We start from the raw sequence: 17,126 nt of genomic DNA, 5'->3' as shown, positions 1-17,126 counted from the left end.
GCCTGCGCATTCTCATATAGCCACATTCCAGCAGGGAGCTCAGAGGAGTCCAAGAATTCTATGTTCAGACATATGCAGGTATATAGGAGAATATAACATTTTATTTAATAATGTGTTAGCTTGATTTATAACTTTTAAATATTTAGACATATGGAATGTAAACCTCCATTCAGACCCCTTAATAAAGCCCCAAAGATACAAGCAGAGGTTCTGGCCATCACATACTTAACTCATCTAAAATCAAACCAATCTTTGCCTCTCCACCTGTCTTGCTTAGGTTGCTTGAAAAGTTCCGCCTGAAATAAGAAGTTACTTGCAAATAGTTTACATGAGAGGTGATTGATCCCTAAGGAGCAGGAATGTAGGAGTGGAAAGGGCAAGACAGGTGGGGGAAGCCAACATAAAAGTGTGTTATTGAGGTTCCACTGTGAGCATCAGGGCTTAATTCTAGCAGACATTCTAGAAAGGAGCAGAATGCCTCCCAAAGAAGAGAAGTGGGAGCATTTATCCTTTGAATACCTTCCACATTGATTTGTGATTGTATTCTGAGTGTTACTACCTCAAAATTTACGTGCCTGGACTCAGGGATGGAAAGTGAAGACTAGAGGACTGCAGGAGGCAAGATCCTCTCAGCACAAGTGAAGCTGCCCTATAATGGTCTACCCCAACCAAGGTCAAGAACAGAGGGTCCCTGACCAGTGTGACTCAGTTGGTTCAGTGTCATCCTATGCATCAAAGGGTCACCGGTTCCATTCCAGGTCAGGGCACATGCCCAGGTTGCAGGCTCAATCCCCAGTAGGGGGCATGTGGGACACAGCTGATTGATGTTTCTCCCTCACATCGATGTTTCTCTCACTTTTTCCCTCTTCCTTTCTCTCGCTCTAAAGTCGATAAAAACATATTTTTAAAAAGAAGGGAAGCCAGGAATATTGAATATGCTTCCTATACCACCCTACCTTCTTCCCTCCCTCTGAGCCTAAACTTCTGTCCTTCTTCTATTGTCTATTTTTATTAATAACTAGAGGCCTGGTGCATGAAATTTGTGCACTGGGGGAGGGGGAGTGCTTCAGCCCAGCCTGTGCCCTCTTGCAGTCCAGGACCCATTGGGGAATGTCCGACTGCCAGCTTACTTGGGGATTGGTCCTAAGCTAGCAGCCAGACATCCCTCTAGCAGTCTGGGATCCCTCTCGCAGTCTGGGACCCCTCGCTCCTTACCACCCGCTTGTTCACTGCTACTTAGCACTTCCATGGAGGCAGGAGAGGCTCCCACAACCACCACTGTGCTCGCCAGCCATGAACCCGACTTCTGGTTGAGAGGCGCTCCCCCTGTGGGAGTGCACTGACCACCAGGGCGCAGCTTCTGCATTGAGTATCTGCCCCCTGGTGATCAGTGTGCATCATAGCAACCGGTTGTTCTGCCATTCAGTCGATTTGCATATTAGGGTTTTATTATAGAGGATTCCACTAGCCAAAGAGTCTCCCAAGGAGAGAATTCTGGAGTCACCCTCACTTCCCCTTTCTCATCCTATTCACCCCATCAGTCATGATATCTTGGCAATTCTACCTCTGAAATATTTCTCAGCTAGAGCCCTTCCTCTGCATTTCACTCCACTTGACTTAAGCCCCAGCCCAACTGCAAGAGCCTCATACCCAGATCTACTGGTAGAGGACTCCATGGCAGTGGCCTCCTGTAGGCGGCATTAACAGACTTTTTCTAGGGCCTCCCTCTGACCCATCTCTCCCCACTCTGGTCTCATCTATGCACCTCTGTGTACTATCATGTAACTACTCTGTTTTAGCATTTCACTATCCCCCATTGCTACAGAAGCAAATCAGAATTCCACACCTCGCCTACAAATACCCTTTCTCTTTCCAAATTGCCCCCATCCTCAGCTCTTCTCCCAGAGGCACAACACACACACACACACACACACACACACACACACACACACACACACATTATGCTCCAGTCACACCCAACTTCTCACTTTTCTCCAAGCCAACCTTGTCCTTTTATGCCTCCACATTATTATTCATGCTGTTTCCTCGGTCTAGAAATCACTTCTGCAGCTGCCACCCCCTCAGACCTACACATCTGCTAAATCCTTAGGCATCTGTCAGACCCAACTGAAATGTTACCTCCTCTGATTCCTCCAGGTTGATTCAGTGCTCCTAGCCCTGCTGGGGCACTTAAATCATTTCATAATGATGCACTGACATGACTCTCTCCATCTTTGGAAGTTCTTTCAAGTCAGAAAATTATGTTTTATTCATCTTTGTATTCTTAGCACCCAGCACAATGGTTGGCACAAAACAAAGTGACATGATTGTTAGATAAGTGTAAGAATGAACAATTCTGAGTAAAACAAGATAACTCCTTTACATACCTCTAGTTTAAGAGATACTCGAAAGGGAAATCCAGAAGGCAAACAGTGCTGAACAGCATTGATGCCCATAAAGGCTGGAGAGGTGAAGTCGGCTGGTGTTCAGCCAGCTGAGTCACTGTTGTTTCTTATGGACGCAGCAAACAAGCGTTAATGTGGTACTTAACACATGCGCATGGAGTAACAGCAAAGAATGAAATGGGATAGGTAGGGCTAGTGATATGTTGATTGAATCTTCCACTCTGCTGGGAATCAGACATTCATTTCCTACCACTTTCAACTGCTTTGTTCCCCTACCTAGGAAACTTCAAAGCCAATTGAGGTAAGTCAAGTTAGTTATTTGGCTGTATGTTATAAGCAGCATGACTTATATCATTACCTAGCACAGCCTTATATTCAGGATGAAGAGAAAAACAGTAAAATATTTAGAATTAGCTCTACCTCAGTTTAATCCTTATGACAAGGTATGTCCTTTACACTTAATTAAAGCCTTGCTTTATAGAACATATTGCAATTTGTGAGTGTAATGTAAAATTACCTAATTTCTGTTTGAATCCAAATTAACAAGTATATGCCTTTATAAAAAGGATCTATCTGTGAACTATTTGGAATTACAAATGCAGCGGGGGGTGGGGTCTTGGCAGAGGGATAGTCCCAACTCAAGAGGGCCAAGGACCCTAACCACTAGAAAGAGCAGCCAAAATAGTAATTGCCATCCAGGAAATTCCCACCAGCTGCCAAGAGAAGTAAATGCAGAACAGCAAGTAGAGACTCAAGAACTTGTAGAGTTGGAGATATGGGTAATGGAACAAGGAAGTAGGGCAACATCACAACATGGTGTCCCAGCATTGCAGTATGGTAAGAATGTGGTGTTGTTTTTTACATCCGTAAATGAAAATAATTGTCAAATAAATCAAATCAGCTACATAATTGTAAACATTATCCTCATCTGTTCTGCAAAAGTGTAATCTACACTTTATCAATATAGAAAATAAAAACAAAGAACAATAATGAGACCCTATTCATGGAAAGAGCTACCCCTACCTCCCATGTCCAAGTAATCTTTGTTTCCCCCAGCAAACTTGTTCTATGATGTATATCACTAAAGGAATGATTCCCTCCCTTCTATCTCTGTTCCCTATGACTGGAAGATGGATGGCACCTCTGTGAACATAAGGAGAAACACAGTTGATTCCACCTTTAACAAAGTGATGCTTTGCTTTTGTTATGAGACAAGTGGTATGAGACATAAGGAAGATGGAAATTTCAATGATGATTGAATCTTCCACTCTGCTGGGAATAGACATTCATTTCCCACCACTTTCAACTGCTTTGTTCCCCTACCTAGGAAACTTCAAAGTCAATTGAGGTGTGTCAAGTTAGTTATTTGGCTGTATATTATAAACAGCATGACTTTTCATATTAGTTACTACACATTGAGTCATCTCTATACGTTTGAAATTAAAGTCAGGTCACAGAGGAAGTAAAAAGGCCACCCACACGTGTTTCTGAGCTACAGGGTAAAACCCAGTTCACTCGCCTCACTTAAGTCAGTCAGTAATTAAATGCAACAAAAGAAAATGGTATCACAAAGGTAGTCAAGAGATTCACATAATCAGCAGTACCTGTCTGTTTGGAGATAGATATGAAAAAATGCAGGCTTTAGCTGAAGAATAAGGGATTTACGTGAACTATAAGTTAAAAATTCTGAATGTAAGAGTTGTTAAATGTAGAGATGAATGGCAAAAAAAAGATGTGATAGTTCTAGATGGGTTTTAAAAATAGAAGTGGTGTTCACAAGCTGGGATTGTTTGGTTATTATGTGGCTAATGAAGTGTAAGGGAAAGCTAGCATCAGGTTCAAGCTTATGTCTGCATAGAGGACTAGGCAATAAGAACTATTCTAAACTCTGTGAGGGCACAGCCTTAGCTTCATGTGTTTCCTCTTACCCCTGAAGGCCCTAACATATGGTAGTATTCATTATATAAATCAGCATTCCTTTTTCATTCTGATTATTGTTTTTTTCTTAGAACAGAGTCTCTAGAGATGCATGTGTCCCCATAGCAGAGTAGATTGCTATTTCTTACACTGCCATTCTCCTCTTCCCATTCTAGAAACTATTTCCCAGGTATAGATGACTTCACAACCACAAAGCACATAATTGAGCTTTTATGGAAGTTTATTCTTTTATAGTCATCATACTAGTACTGATAAATAAAGGGAAATATTTACCTTGACAAGTAAACTCAGTGGTGCCCAGCTCAGATAATATAATGGAAACAAATCCCAGAATTCTGAATTAATGCTGCATAACAATTACCACAGACTTAGTGCACTCAACACCACATATTTATTATCTCATTTTCCATGGATCAGGAGTCTGGGTACAACTTAGCTGGGTTGTCCACTCAGGGTCTCACAAGGCTGCAATCAAGATATTAGTTGGGATACAGTCTCATCAAAGGCTCAAATGGGGAAGAATCTACTTCCAAATTTCCTCCAATCATTGGCAGAATTAGTTTCCTTGCAGTTATGACTCGGGCCCCAGCTTTTTGCTGACTGCTGTCTTCAGGCCCTAGGGGACACCTGCCACTCCTCACTACATGGATTTACCAAGCCTAGCTGCTTACTTCATCAAGTTCTCAAGGAGAGTCTCCTGTCTATTAAAATAGAGAAGTGTCGGCCTGAGGACTGAAAGGTCCCGGGTTGATTCCAGTCAAGGGCATGTACCTTGGTTGCAGGCACACCCCCAGTAGGGAGTTGTGCAGGAGGCTGATGTTTCTCTCTCATCGATGTTTCTAACTCTCTATCCCTCTCCCTTCCTCTCTGTAAAAATCAATAAAAATATATTTTAAAAAAAAGTAGTGCGGCTTTTCCAGTCTGTGCCAGAATCTGCCTCCACATTCTTCGATGCAGATCTCTTCTTTCTCCCCTATTAACTCAAATACTAAAAGGACACTAGTATAGCTCTGGCCTGGTGACTCAGTTGTTTGGCACATTGTCCTATGCACTGAAAGGTTGCGAGTTTGATTCCTGATCAGGGCACATACCTAGGTTGCAGGTTTGATCCCAGGTTGGGGTGAATTATAAGAAGGCAACCGATCAATGTTTCTCTCCCACATCTATGTCTCTCTCTCTCTCTCTCTCTCTCTCTCTCTCTCTCTCTCTCCTTATCCTCCTCTCTCTAAAATCAATAAGAATGTCCTCGGGTGAGAATTAGAAAAATAATAATTTAAAAAATAAATAAAAAGGACACTCATATAGCTTAAGAAAAATAGTAATTTCCCAAAGATATTTTACTGTGTTTCAAAATATGGGAATTTAAGAGAGTATACATATATCAAAACACCAAGTTTTACACCTCAAATATATACAATTTTTGTTAATTATACCTCAAAAAATGAAAAACAGAAACAAAAATCCAAGGGAATCAAGAAACAGTGCTAAAGTTGTCCTCTCCTCACACAAAACAATAGGCACCAGCTCCAGATACCTGTACACATGAAGCATACAGTAGCCCCCCTATCTGCGGGGGATACATTCCAAGACCTCCCGTTGATTCCTGAAACCAATAATAGTTCCAAACCCAATATACTATATTTTTCCCTATACATACATACACCTATGATAAAGTTTAATTTATAAATTAGGCACAGTAATAGATTAATGACAATAACTAATAATAACATAAAACAATTATAACAATATGCTGTAACAAAAGTTAATGAATGTAGTGTCTCTCTCTCAAAATACATCACTGTACTATATGTACTCACCCTTCTTGTGATGATATGAGATGATACAGTGCCTATGAGATGAGATATGTTTACAATTAGGAGTGTGAGAGCAAAATTAGCAGATTTCTCTTGCCTTCCTCAAATTTCACAGATAGAAGATTCCTTCTTACCATAGATCTTAGCAACTTCAGAATATGTTTGTTTGTTTTTTTCTTTCCTTATCAAGTTGAGAACTTTCACCTTTTCACTTAAAGGAAGACCTTTACGGCTTCTCTTTAGCATATCTGAGTTGCCAGCATCACTATTCTTGCACTTTGGGACCATTAAGTAAAACAAGTCACTTGCCCAAGATCACATAGCTGACAAGTGATAAACATGGAATTCGATCCAAAGTCTTCCAACTTGGGACTCTTGAGAGGCCCCTGAGTACCCATCTGCAGGATACCCCTAGATAACATGCCCCCTTCTTCCAGTGCCTGGCCTGGCCTTGCTGCCCTGGTGTTCTTCCCAACCCTGATGTCATTCCTCATCATCCAAAACTTTTGAACCTAATGACACAACCACCTGACCACAGCTGATTGGAATAATATGTACCATCGCCAGACCATTACCTGTGGTAAGGACAGTGGCTTCCCCACATGAAATGAATGTTCCCACTATGAATCACCCTATAAAAGCCATCACTTGGTTGTGTGAAAACTCTCCTCCAACCCCTAGGTGGGAAGTGAAAGAGTGAGTATCGACCCATGAGCCAAGAGGCCACGGGTTCAATTCCCTGTCAGGACATATGCCCGAGGGTTGTGGGCTTGATCCCCAGCAGGGGGCATGCAGGAGGAGCTGATCTATGTTGATGTTTGTCTCTCATCAATGTTTTTACCTCTCTCCCTCTTCCTTCCTCTCGGTCTAAAAATCAATAAAAACATATTTTTTAAAAAGAGTATTCTTTCCAGATTTCACTAAAATTACTTGGCATTTTGACAATGTTCAGGTGTTTTTAAAATTCCGGAAGATAAAACCAAATATTTATGGGATCCTTTTCATAATTTTGTATCATGATCTTACTATTTAACCTCATATGCACACCCAGAAAAAAAAGAGACATTTCCCTGGTGTCGACTATCTCTTACTGAAAAAGCTTGCTGCCCCAGCATTGACACATGGGAGGGAACAATGGGGACAGGGGAGAAGCTGAGGCCAAGGGAAAGCGTCTAAGAAAGCATGAAAACCAGAACCTCAAAGCACAGCTCCACAGAGCGCCCTGAAGTGTTCTCTGTGACCCCTGCACCCCTAAGGCCCTGTTCCCTCCACTCCTGGCTGCAAGCTCCAGGGATGCTGGCCTTCAACAGTCTCAGGGAATCTCACCCCCAACAAACTGTCTCCAGTTCCGCCTTATTGTTCTTCTCAAGCTGGCTGCTTAGAAAAATTTGTTTGTTCTTCTACTTCCTTTGTCAATACGTCCCCCCGCAGCCAAAACAAACATCAGCAATGCGGCAACACACCAATCCCAGAACCAGAAAAAAGAAAGAGGAAGAAAATGAAAACCTCACTGCACACATGTGGCACAGGCACACAAGAGCTGGATTTCTGGAAGAAAAGAAAACAGCTCTGTATCCCTGTTTTTCTCCCCTCCTCCCCCACCCCCACCTTCCATCCCCACCCCACACCAAGAAAGCCAGAGGGTTTCTCCAGCCCGGGAGTTTTGCCAGAGGGTCAAGGACACTAGCAACTCCAAACTCACAGTCCTTCCGGCCCTGCTCCTCCATTCATATTTGTTCCCATGGGGCTGGGCGGTGGGGCTCAAGGTCAGCCACATGAGAGCGTGTGTGTTCCGGTGTTGGAAGTGTTGCTCTTCGGCTCCAGAAGCCTGGCTCATCTACGGTCTGACCTTTCCTCACAATGGTCCCACTGATGGCGCTTCACTGACTGTGATCTGCAGTTTGAGAAGGAACACACCGTGCTAGGAAAAGGCCCTTACTGGGAGGAAATTGACCTCAATTCTGGTCAGTGGCCATCACCAGACCCTCTTCAGCCCACCTGAGGGAGGTTGGGCAGATCACTGAAACCAGGGGGCTTTTTCTATAAATGGGGAAACCAAATCCTGACAAGACAAAAACAAAGCCAGGGCTCAGTGACAACTGGAAGTCCCTTCTGGCTCCAGTATCAATGGCTTGATAGCCTAGACCAGGGATGGCAAACTAAACTAAATTGGTGACACAAATATATGATACCAGCTGGAGGAGGCATGCAATGTCTAAAGGGACAAACACTATTTAACTCCAACCAAATTTGGGTATTCAAGAATGTGAGCTTGATTTTGCCAGAAATTCTGTATTTCAGCCCTGGCCAGGTAGCTCGGTTGGTTAGAGCATCATCCCAATACACCAAGGTTGAGGGTTTGATCTCAGGTCAGGGCACATACAAGAATCAACCCATGAATGCATAAATAAGTGGAACAAGTCCATGTTTCTTTCTCTCTCTCTCTCTCTCTCTCTCTCTCTCTCTCTCTCTCTCTTTCTCTCTCCCTCTCCCTCTCTCTCTCCCCCCCTTCCTCTCTGTTTCTAAAATAAAAAATATCAATCAATAAAAAATTTTAAAAATAAATTCTGTATTTCAAGAAAAAGTAGAAGTATGATTTTGTGTGTATAAAACCTTCTGATTTCAAAATTCTACACCTAATTTTAAAACTTCACAATTCAGTGAAAGCCAAACAAAATATCTAGCCATTTCTACTCCCAGTTTTTAAACTTCACTCTCAAAGATCTCTCAACTAGAAATGATCCAGTTGGGGGTGCTGTGGGAGGGTAGCCTCATATCAAAATCTCCATGAAGAACTTTATCAACTAACCCAGTGCCTACTTACAATATACCTTGAGGCATATATTTCCCCTCCCCAGTATTTGCTTTTGCCCTTAACAGTTATTGCATGACATGATGGGAGTGTACTTACTATACATGTAGATGTCGTGGCAACAGCTAAAGATTGACAATTACTAGAAAAGAAGGGCTTATGTTCATTTGAACTGTACTGTTTTGCACAGTGTTTTCATGATCTTTTTCACATCATCAACTCTTTTCTTAAAGGAAAGGAAGAAAATCAAAATTAATACCTCAAAGTAATTAAGTCACTTGCCCAAGGTCACATAGCTGACAAGTGATAAACATGGAATTCGATCCAAAGTCTTCCAACTTGGGACTCTTGAGAGGCCCCTGAGTACCCATCTGCAGGATACCCCTAGATAGCATGTCCCCTTCTTCCAGAGCCTGGCCTGGCCTAGCTGTCCTGGTGTTCTTCCCAACCCTGATGTCATTCCTCATCATCCAAAACTTTTGAACCTAATGACACAACCACCTGACCACAGCTGATTGGAATAATATGTACCATCGCCAGACCATTACCTGTGGTAAGGACAGTGGCTTCCCCACATGAAATGAATGTTCCCACTATGAATCACCCTATAAAAGCCTAATATGAAAATTTTCCCCGGGACCGGGAGTTTAACCACTCACTATGATGTGCGCGGACCACCATGGGGCAGTGCAAAACATGGCGAGCGTTGGCAACGTGGTGCTGGCAGTGGGCCGCAGTGGAGGTGCTGCCAGCCCTGATGGGCCCTGGCAAGAGTGGGACCATGGTGGGATGGTGGAGCAGGTAAGCAGGTGGTGCCAGGCCAAGGTGGGTGGAAGAGGGGCCCGATTGTCCCACTGATCACCCCGCAGACAGCAACCAGCAGTGGTGGCAGGGGGTGGGGGCACCACCTGGCTCCCAAGCACTGAGGGAGCAGGGCAGGAGCCCAATGCCTCAGGTGGAGGGGGCCATGCAGGGGCACAGGGGCACAGGTGCTGCCCAGGTCCCAGAGGTCAGCTGGGACCTGCCCTTCCATGCCAGATGCTCACGCTTCGATTGTCGGCCAGGCCTAGAGACCGCACCTGTGCACAAATTTCATGCACTGGACCTCTAGTCGTTTATAAGAAAGGACGGAGGAAAGGAAGGAGAAAATTCCCTCTGTCTTTGGGGGTTTGAAGAGTAGGATCAGACTTTGGATGTGAGGAGGAAGTGAAGGAATTTACCACTGGGGTAGGTGAATTGGCCTTTCCACATGATGTAGCTGAGGCTAAAAAGGAAGACAGAGACAGACTCCCCACACAAGGCCTGGCCAATGAAATCTGAATCTGGGAAAGCTATTTTGAGGTTTTAAGTTTGCTTTTTCTTCAATGTAAACCCATCTGGTGTCCTCAAGCTTTCAGTAAAATTTTTAAATGCCAAAATCATGCCTTATTTGCATCGCTTACATTTTAAAGAATCACAAAAGGAGCAACTGTCCACACTTGGAATGAAGTAATTCAGGGAAAATGGAAAACATGATGCTGCATATCTTCTGTTTGCCCCTCTGGATCTGCTCTCCATCCTTCTCTAACCCATTCTCTACCCTGAGGCTGAGCTGTACAAATTAGTCTATGGGCTTTCTTGCTCTCGGGCTTCTGGCTGGGTTTATTCAGGAGGAAATTAGAGGTAGGGAAGGAGGGGTCTGAGATTAGGGAATTTATTCCCCCAATTCCCTCACCAGAGGGTTAAGATTTACTGGCTGCATCCCTTGCTACAAGGTCCCAGCATCTGCCAAAATGGTCTCCATTTGGCATGTTTGGTGCATTCTGATAACAGGCCCCCTTCCTTGCCTCTTTATTATGGAAATGGCAATGGGAATCCAGATTCCAGACCTGGGCTGCTACATCCTATTGACCCTTTTGTAATTGGTCTTTTATTAAACTCTCTTCAAATAGCCCAGTGGAGCGTTTACCAGCTTCGTGCTGGGAACCTGATTACCACGACCACTTCCTTTTAGTTGTTGTTAACTGATCAGATCGAGGAATAATTTCCATAGATAAAATCATATAGATCTTAAGAGTCCACTTCAGTTACTGTTGCCCATGAACACACCCCAGGTCACCAAGACCCTGATGCAAATAAATGAAACTTTCATCGCCCAAAAAGGACTCTCATGTTCCTTTCAGAGCCACTTCTCCCAACCCCAGAGAGGCAACCCCTGGATTAAACCACTTTTCACAAAATGGAAAGAGGAAAACCAAGTACAAGTTTGGGCTGACTAAAACTAAATGGAACAAACAGAAAGGACTCATAGAATAACTAACTATTTGTATTACTTATTAGTAATAAGTACTTATTGGTAATATAATACCAGAAAAATGGGAGAGGGAAAGTTGATAAATGACTTGACTTTCTAAAATCATGTGGAATGCAAGGCTCAGACTTATTTTTAGTTGAGCATAATAGGTTCGGGTAAACCTGAGGGCTGGAGGGCTTTGTTTAATGTATACACATATATCACATTGTTTACCACCGGACTTGGTCATCCTGAAGGTGGATGATTGAACTAGAGAAAGGTGCCTGATATCTCTAATTATCACTGATCTGGTCTGGCATGGGGCTTCTAACCAATGAAGGCACCCCAACCATGGAAAATCCTGGAGGATCATTTCAAATAAACACTCTTTCTGGGAAATTTTAAAGGGAAATTTCAGAGCAATTCACTAGATAGCAGAATGGCACAGAGACTTTAAAGTAGTGGAGACTATAATGACTAAACAGAAGCCGTGAGTTAAGCAGTAGAGAAAGAGGTTATGTGGTGGAAGAGCTATATTAGAAAATGGCTTAACCACAATGGTTAAGCACCAGGCCATTGGATGCCCATTTCTAAGGAGATGAAATAAAGAAATTGCTTCAGAGTAACACAAGATACTGATGGATCATTAGAGCTACTGCTACTGTTTTATCCTGAACAGCACCCCCATTCTCTGTGAGGTCTGGATAGGTGGGGGGGCTAAGGTGTTTTTTATATAATAAACTCCCAGTAATGGAGGAAACTTGAGTTTAATCTCTATTCCTTACCAACTGAAAGAGCCTAGCAAACTGCAAGGAAGATTAAGAGAGATCATAAGACATAGGCCTAGGAGTCTTCAAATCTGTTTTGGAGAAACTAGTGTTATTTCCCTAAAGTCTTCAAATAAGTCTGAATGGGGGAAACTCCAATGAGGAGATTGCTGACTCACTGGTTGGCTGTGGTTTCTAGCCATGACCCCCTCCAAAACAGGAACACTCGGCAGCCTATGCAAGGAGTTGCAGGGGGTTCATGGAGAGGGCCTGAACCTGTGCCTGAGTCAGTGTGGGTAGTTGCACTAATAATTTTAAAGGGGGTAACACACACGACTTTGAAGAGAGAAAGCGACACAGGCTAGAAACAAGATTTGAAGGGGAGACATAAACTGCCTTGAATGAATAAAGTCATTCATTCAAACATTGACAAACACGGTGCTATGAGATACAAAACAAACATAAGAAACCCTTAGGGAGCTCATAGAATAATCTGATAATTCTGCACTGATTTTACTATTAGCAACCACTGCAGCAAGGAAGCCCACAGATGTAGTTTGTACAGCTCAGCCTCTGGGTAGATATCAGGGTAGAAAAGGATGGAGAGCAGATCTAGAGGGGCAATCAGAGGATATATAGCATAACACGCACGTGTGTGTGTGTGTGTGTGTGTGTGTGTGTGTGTGAATTAGATAAGCCATTCAACACTTACACATGCTATGTAAGTACTCAGTAAATGCGAGTAGTTATTCAAGCAATTATTATCTTATTATAGACCATTTTGATTTTTGTTGTTCTTTGTCCCCCTCTCCTTGAGAGAATGCCCCCCTGGCAGATATTACTGGCTAGCTACCCAGTAGCCATCTCCTTCTTCCTTGTAGGCTAACAGAAGTCTGATTTTTTTTTTTTTTCTGGAGCAGAAATATATCAGGATTGATCCTCAAAACAAAGCCTTCCAAGTCATTCTCTTAACCTTTGTAACTTTTCAGTTTCCCAAGATCCTTTGCAGTCAGGAGTTACCATGTGACACAAATCTAGCCAGTGATATGGCAGAGCATGTCCGCTGGGAGCAATCTTTTTCTTCCTGGATGAAAGAGAGTCTTGAGAGAAAAAGACTTTTGCTCTGTCCCCTTACAGGTATTAGGGGTTGATATCAGGAGCTGCGATAGGTACTTTATGACCATGAGATGAGAAGCACAAAGAAGGATGACCCATGAGGTGAAAGGCTGGAAAGATCCTGGATCTCTGATGACATTTTTAATACTCTGAACAACCCCCTGCCTCCAGTATCCTTGTTAAGTAAATAACAAATGCCCTTTCATTTCAAGCCTTCTTTAATAGGTTATTCTGTCATTTACAGCTGATAACAAATTTTCATGATTTTTAAGAGGCAATTTCCCTGCATTGATACTATCTTCTACCTAGAGCTACACAGTCCAATCCAGGAAGCACTAAATGTATGTGACTATTGAGCAACTGAAATGGGCTTAGTTCAAACTGATGTGTCCTATACGTATAAAACATACACCTGATTTCAAACACTTAGCACATAAGAAAAAGAAAAATATTTTGTAAATGGTTTGGTATTAATTAAATAATATTTTGGATATATTTGATTAAGTGAAATATAATTAAAAGTAATTTTACCTGTTCCTGCTTTTTTAATGCAACTACAAGAAAAGTTAAAGATATGCAGTTGGCTCACATATTTCTATTGGACAAAATTATCTAGAATACAAAGGCAGAGCCACGAAACGTTTAGCTGTGTTAGGAAAGTAGAAGAGGAAACTACAGATAACTGGCAGTAGTGACTTGCTCCATGAGATGGCACCATTTGAAATGTCTTTGTATTCTCTGTATTTCTAGATTAACTTTTATTTGTATGTATTTGGAGAACAACAACAACAAAATCAAAACTTGTACTTCATAATGTACATAACGGGTTTGTCTCACTTTGGTTCTTTCTATAACTTTACCAACATTCACAATATTGTTCCTCTTAATAGTTGAAAGGACATATGCCCACCCCTTTGTAACTTCTCCATCTTGATGCTTCATTAGGCTTGCAGTTCAGAATTACACCAATGAAGAAGTGAAGGGTCTTCCCATCTCCATCTTCCAACTCTCCTCCTTGGTCTCCTGATTCTCTCTGCATTCCTGAAGACCAGTGGTATCCTACCCTAGGCCTGACCCCACATAAAGTTCCAAGTTTATTTCATCAGAATTTTATCTCTTCACTGCAGCTGATTTCAGTTAAGTATACAAAAGAGATAACCAACTCAGGGTGCCTTAAGGCACTAAAATTTCCCTCAGGAATGTTTGCATTTTGCATTTTTAAAACAGATCTCCATTTAACCCTCTGGATTTATTCATTGTTCATGTCATAGCTAAAATGAATCCAACCAGTAGAGTGGAAATGGTTTGGTGGAGCAGGTCATGTCCATTAGCTGAAATGAGATTAGCTTTTACCAATAGGCCTATCTATGCATGATGCTGTTCCTGCTAATGAAAATGCCTGCATCCACTTAATGCCCCTCTTAGTCCATTCAGGCTGCATTCATAGACTGGGTAGCTTATAAACAACGCAATTTTATTTCCTACAATTCTGGAGGCTGGGAAATCCAAGATCAAGGCAACAACAGATTTAATGTCTGATGAGGACCTGCTTCCTAGTTCATAGACTTCTACCTTATTTCTGTGTCCGCACATGGAAGAAGGGCACGGGATCTTTCTGGGTTTTCTTTTATAAGGGCTCTAGTCCCAAAGGCCCCATCTCCAAATACCATCACAATGGGGACTGGTTTCAACATATGAATTTGGGGTGGGGAGATGAACATTTAGACTGTAGTACCCTACAAGCCACAGACTTATATGACAAAGGAATAAGTACTGGTTTTTTTTATATCATTTGGGGCCATTAACAATCTCCAACCCTTACCAATACACACAGAAAAATAAGTTGATTAAATGTTTATAAAATTAGTGGGGCCATAGGGAGAGTAATGAGAAAGCAACTGAAAACTAGGTTTAGGTTTGAATAGGAAAAACATAACATTTAATAGCTTCCTAAGAAAGACAAGGAGGGAACAAATGGGTGGGAAATTTTTCCAAAAGATATAGTGTTCAACTTTAGATCCTGTGCTACTCCTATCAACAACATAAAATCAAGTTGAACATTTCAGCAGCATATACAATTCAGTTAATGAGAAAAATATGCAAGCAGTTGAGCAGCTGTCTTCTAGACACATTTTAATGTATAGATCTGGAAATCATCCCAAATTCTCAGGCAAACCAAATCAATCAAAAAGCCATTAGGGTTATCTTACCATACATCAACAAGGCAGTTCTATTTTCAAAGAGTAACATCCTTTGGATCCAAAAGAAGGTCTCTTGCGTTTCCCTTTATTGTAAGAGAAAAGCCACTGGACCTAGAATCTTGACTCAGCCGTCTCACTAACTCCATTGGTACTGAATAAATCACTTCACCTTTCTAAGAATATAGTTCAAGGTTTCAACTAAGCCCAACCTTAATGATTTGGTTTTCCTGATAAGTTTTCTAATTTGTGCTAATAGCTATTATGCATTTTTAATTGTATAATTAAGAGGATATGAGGGGGAGGATAAAGAAAAGGTAAGTTAACATTTTTCTGCCTAATCTATCTAAGATCTATCTAGAAGAATTTATTCCAAAATGTTTAAAGTGTTACTATCAAATTGGTGGAACTGAGAATGAATTTGTTCTTCCCAGGTATGAGAAAGTCTTTACTGAAGGATGGGATGATAAAAGGAATTTATTTCTGTGTAGTAAAGTATTTGGTCTTGCTCAAAGAAAACATCTGACCTATGCCCTTGGCTTCTGAAGGTAATCTTTGGACCCTCCAGATAGGGGTGCCTTGTCTGGGGTTATCAAGTCATACTGGATAGTCTAACAATGAAATTTAGGCAAGGGCTGGTCATACCCATGTAGTCTTTGAGAAAGGGGGAGAGGAGATGGCAAAACCAGCAATGTAATTTAGAGTGGGGACTGTAGGTCATGCAGTAGGTCTGGAGATTGCGGTCTATCATGTGGGCAATCAGTGAATCATACCCATGTAATGGAGGCCCAATAAAAACTCTGGACACTAAGACCCAGATGAACTGTTCTGGTTGGCAGTATTCCATGCATATTGCCACACACTGAATCCAGCAGACTAATGTGTCCTGACTCTACAAGGAAGAGGACAATGGAAACTCCCTGTGTGTAGTAATGTGCCATATAAGCTCCTTCTCTTGACTGATTTTAATCTGTATCCTTTTCTTACAATAAATCATAACTGTGAGTATAATAACTTTCAGTAAATTCTAAGAGACCCTCTAGTGAATTATCAAACCTGGGGATGGTTTATTGGACCCTCCGAACTTGCAAACTTGCAATTGATATCAGATGTGAGGATAGCCCTCTGTTTTTGACCTAAACTATCTGCAACATTATAGCAATAAATTTTTATTTAAATTAAAATTAAAATTTAAGCTGGATATTCTTTCTAAAAATCTTTGACCACTTCCCACAAACCAGACAACAGCCTCCCAAAATGCTCTTTATTTGTTTTTCTTCTTTCTCTTCTATCTACTCTTGTGTCTACTCTTTTCCCGCAAAGAAATTCTTGTCTATTTGTAATGAGAGTCATTTTTTTCTATTTCTCTTAATTTTTGACTCCTACATGTCCATTTTGCTGGAATTTTATTTTTATTTTAAGAGTTATCTGAATCTATTCTAATTGTTTATGTGTATATTCAAATTTTTCTATAATGAATATATATTTTAATATAAAGCTAACCTCCTCAAAACCTGTCCCACATATTTTCCAATCTTGACACAAATTCACACATAAAAATATAACTATCCAATCAGAACAATTAAAGGAGTTTATATTTGACAGTTTTTAAAAGCCTTTTTAAGTTTTGACATTACTGCTATAGCTTACATCCCAACTTCTAATCCCCAAAATTTTCTCCTTGCTTTCAAAATTCTCTTTAAACTTTGCCTGAGAAACTCTTCACATCTTGCCACCTCTATCTTTCTTCTCTACATCTATGTCTTCTTTTCTACTAGTTATTCTCTGTCCTTTTCTAAATAAG

This window comes from Myotis daubentonii, chromosome 1 (genome assembly GCF_963259705.1).
Source record: "Myotis daubentonii chromosome 1, mMyoDau2.1, whole genome shotgun sequence".
In the NCBI taxonomy this organism is placed as follows: Eukaryota; Metazoa; Chordata; class Mammalia; order Chiroptera; family Vespertilionidae; genus Myotis; species Myotis daubentonii.
This window is presented reverse-complemented; position numbering follows the sequence as displayed.